Below are 4,659 nucleotides of genomic sequence, written 5' to 3' on the forward strand. Positions count from 1 at the left end.
CTCCGGGCCAGGCCGGCCGCGGGCCCGCCTCCTCTGCGAGCAGCGAGGGCATGGAGTCCGTGGGCTGTCCCCAGAACGTGCCCCGTCCGCGGAAGCTGCACGTCCGCAGAACCTGTCCCTCCTCACAGAACCTGCCCGTCCCCAGAACCTGTTTCCCCCCCCCATCCGAATGTGCCCCCTGGCGCGGCCTCTGCCGCAGCTTCAGCCCCTGCCCGAGCAGGCTCTGGCGGCCGCCGCACGCACTGCTACTGGTGCCAGCACAGGAGCCGGTGTATAAATATCTGCAGGGATGGCTCAGAGCATGGACCAGGCTCTGCTCCGTGGGAGCCAGCAATGGGATAAGAGGCAATGGGCAGAAGCTGAAGGAAGTTCCACCTCAACATGAGGAAGATATTTATTTTGCAAGTAACCACTCACTGGAACAGATTGCTAGAGAGGCTGTGGAGTCTCCTTCACTGGAGATATTCCAGATCCGTGCTGTGAGATTGCTCTGTTTGACCCAGGATGTGGGACCAGAAGCCCCACTGTGGTCCCTTCCAGCCTCACCCATTCTGGGATTCTGTAACATGAAACCACAGCAGGTCCCAGGGCAGTGGCAGGAGCAGCCTTGATTCCTGATGCCGGGCCTCGCCACATGGACACTGAGCAGGCAGCACTCCCTATTTCACTTCCCAAAGAGGATCCCATGAGATGTTCAGTGTGAAGTGTTACCCTTGGGCACACAGACCCCTCACTGCAGCAGGGCCCAAAGCAATGGGCAGGATACAACGGGTGACATGCCAGGCAGAGCTGGGGCCAAGGTGTGAGCAGCTCTATCACCCTGGACCTTGGACTTGGCTGCAGGCAGTTCCCCTCCCCAGCCTGCAGCCCTCTGCCAGGTGCTGGGCAGGGCTGCCAGCCCCCAGGCACAGCCAATGCCTGCTGCGCACGCAAGAGGCACAGCCCCGCTTCGGCCTTGCCTGTGGGTCACGCACACATCTGCTTCTGTTCTAACATCTGAAATGCATTTTTCATAAGCCTCAGTCATGAACCGGGATGAACTTTCCAGCCACGCTGTTACACGTGTCTCCTTTAACGCATGAAATACATAAGAGTGAGAATTTCCTTGTAATTACACAGAATTTCTCATTGAATTATTTTGAAAAATTTGAAATAGATCTCAGTGCAGAGTTTATCCTGAGACCTCAGTTCCCACTCCACCCTGGAAGGGTAATTGTGAGGGTAATTATTTTTCAGGTGAGCAGCAACTGATCTTCAGTGACTGTCCTACAGTGAACAGAGCACAGAAATCCCAGTAGAACACCTGGACAGAGACAATCAGTACACGTGGAAATAGCAGGATTTCTGTAGAATACTCAGAGTGTTGCAGGTGCACTGGCACACCTGATACCATACAAAGGAGTTCTGTAAATCAAAGGTTCTGTAAATCAAAAGGTTGATTTACAGAAATGTAAGCCTGAAGTACAGGCTTCATTCCTTCCATTTTATCCCTCAGCATCCAAGCGCACTTAGTTCCTCTCTAGGGATAACACAGAATTCCCTGCTGGTGCCCATGAAGCTGCAGGCCCTCCCGGGCTCAGCCCTGCCCCAGCTCTGGGTCGTGAGCACGGGAAGCACCTGGAGCTGTTGGAGGGAGTGCAGAGGAGGCCCCAGAGATGCTGCAGGGGCTGGAGCCTCTCTGCTCTGAGGAAAGGCTGAGAGAGTTGGGGTTGCTCAGCCAGGAGGAGAGAAGGCTCCGGGGAGTCCTCACTGAGGCCAAGCAGGACTTGGGGGGGCCCGGGGAAGGATGGGGACAGAGTGTTCATCAGAGCCTGTGGTCAGAGGAGAAGGGAGCATGGATGGAAACTAGAGGAGCTCAATTTAGCTTTGATCTGAGGAAGATGTTTTTCTCCCATGAGGGTGGTGAGGCCCTGGAACAGGCTGTGCAGAGAAGCTGTGAAGCCCCATCCATGGGAACATTCAAGGCCATTGCTGAAAGGGGCCCTAAGCAACCTGGACTGGTGGGAGATTGATCAGGTTGGAACAAGATGATCTTCAGAGACCCACCCAAGCCAAACCATTCAGGGATTCAACCATTTTACAACAAAAAGCACCCAATCTGAAGGGGCCCTGGAACTTCTGTCATATTTATTGTGTCACAGCCAGTGTTCTGGGTGGAACTTCCAGCATCTCTTCATGAGCACAACGGAACCATTGCCCTTGTAGCCAGTGGAGCCTTCAGTCTGCTTGGAAACCATCCTTCACTCTGGTTGCATCAGACTGTTCTCAGCTGCTCCTTGCTCTTGGCATCAGTCCTGAACTTTTCATGCTGTCTGGATCTCAGCACCAATCCCAGCAAGATATGCACTCCTCCCCCAGTGAAAGTACACTGCCATTCCAGGGAGGGGGGCACCCCCTGACCGCCCAGGCAGGCTGCAGCCCTGCATAGACATACAGGAATAACAGAGATGATGAACACAGTCCATTCTGTATTTAGATATCTAAATTGTTAAGTTCTTCTGTAAATATGTTTATTAGATTCCAGGTGTTCTTTAGGTCCCCTATACTGTAAATACATGTCTAAGGTTGTTATTTTTATGGATGTCCTTTAGTCTGTAAATATGTTTGCTATGTTACTGTTTTAAACAGATCTTCTACACTGTAAATATTTTTTATAGATTGCTGTTGTTAGAAGAATTCTTATATTGTACATGTTTGTCTTGGTTTGGAAAGACAGGAGTCTGCTAAGGAAGGCAGGAGCCTCCCCTGAAATGAAAATGCAAACCCTCCCCACCCCTCTGAATTGCTATAAATTTTAAATTAAGGGGCTCTCAGGCAAAAATATGGGAGCAGGAAATAACAGTTCTTTAATAGGGAAAAGAAAAAAAAATAAAGGATGAAATAAAACAATGCAGTACACCAGAACAACACTGACAGAGTCAGAACCCAACCTGACACCCTGTGTGTCAGGGTGTTGGTGACAGTCCAATTGGAAATGTGGCTGCAGTCCTCCTGAAGTATCAGGTGTGGTTCTGTTGGAGCAAGGGGGATCTGTAGAGAAGGATGTATTCTTCCTCTGAAGATCCAGTGGAAGAGGCAGCTGCTGTTCCTCTGGGGAATCCTGTGGAGAAAGCCGTGCTGGTGTTCCAAAATCTCAGATTATATCTGGGTAGCAGTGCTTGGCTCCTCCCTCTGGGTGGAGCATCTCCCAATGGGATGTTATAGTTCTTATCAGTCATGCATTGACATTCAATAGTCTGTTATCAGCAGAGGTCCCCTCCCAAGGGAGGTGTGAATGTGGTCACTCAGAGAGATAAAGCAAACTGCCCACTTGACAAAGGTAATCTGCCATACAGATGGTAATGAATGGAAAACATCTTGCATGCAATCTTCAACATTATCCACCCCTTTTTATATTTCCATCTGCATCACAAAAAAACCCCAAACCTTACACACAGTCCTCACTTAAGACTAGGTTTTCCTGTGGTACACAACTGCTTTCTCCGTCTTTCTGCATTACCCACCAAGTGCAACCAGGTCCTTGAGCAAAAACAATTCCACGGATGGGTTTGTCTTTGCCTGAGGTGGGAGTAATCCAAACAGTCTTTCCTAAAATACCTTTCACGTGTACAACAGGGACTTTATCTCCATCCACTGTGTGCAGGGGTTCAGGCTGGGCAGGACCAGCTCGATTTATGGACCCTCTGGTGTTGACCATCCAGGTGGCTTTTGCTAGGTTCATTTCCCAACTTCTAAAAGTCCCCCCCACCACGTGCCTTCAGGGTTGTTTTAAGTAGTCCATTGCACCGTTCAACTTTCCCAGCAACTGGTGCATGGTAGGGGATATGATATATCCATTCAATGCCATGTTCCCTGGCCCAGGTGTTGATAAGACCATTCTTAAAATGGGTCCCATTATCTGACTCAATTCTCTCAGGGGTGCCATGTCTCCACAGGATTTGCTTTTCCAGTCCCAGGATGGTGTTCCTGGCAGTGGCGTGAGGCACAGGGTAGGTCTCCAACCATCCAGTGGTGGCTTCCACCATGGTCAGCATGTAGCGTTTGCCCTGGCGTGTCTGGGGCAGTGTGATGTAGTCAATCTGCCAGGCCTCCCCATACCTGTATTTGGACCACCGCCCACCGTACCAGAGCGGCTTCACTCCCTTGGCCTGCTTGATGGCAGCACACGTCTCACAGTCATGAATAACCTGAGAAATACTGTCCATGGTTAGATCCACCCCTCAGTCTCATGCCCACTTATGGGTGGCATCTCTACCCTGATGACCTGAAGCATCATGGGCCCATCGAGCTAAGAACAACTCCCCCTTATGTTGCCAATCTAAGTCTATCTTTGACACCTCTATTTTTGCTGCCAGATCTACCTGCTCATTGTTTCAGTGTTCCTCATTAGCCCGACTCTTGGGGACATGGGCATCAACATGACAGACTTTCACAGGTAGCTTCTCTAACGGAGCGGCAATGTCTTTCCATTCATCAGCAGCCCAGGTCGGTTTTCCCCTATGCTGCCAGTTGGCCTTTTTCCACCTTTCCAGCTAGCCCCAAAGAGCATTGGCTACCATCCATGAATCAGTATAAAGGTAGAGCTTTGGCCATTTCTCTCTCTTAGCAATGTCCAGGGCCAGCTGAACAGCTTTGAGTTCTGCAAGTTGACATGATCCA

Source organism: Camarhynchus parvulus, chromosome 20 (genome assembly GCF_901933205.1).
Source record: "Camarhynchus parvulus chromosome 20, STF_HiC, whole genome shotgun sequence".
Taxonomy (NCBI): domain Eukaryota; kingdom Metazoa; phylum Chordata; class Aves; order Passeriformes; family Thraupidae; genus Camarhynchus; species Camarhynchus parvulus.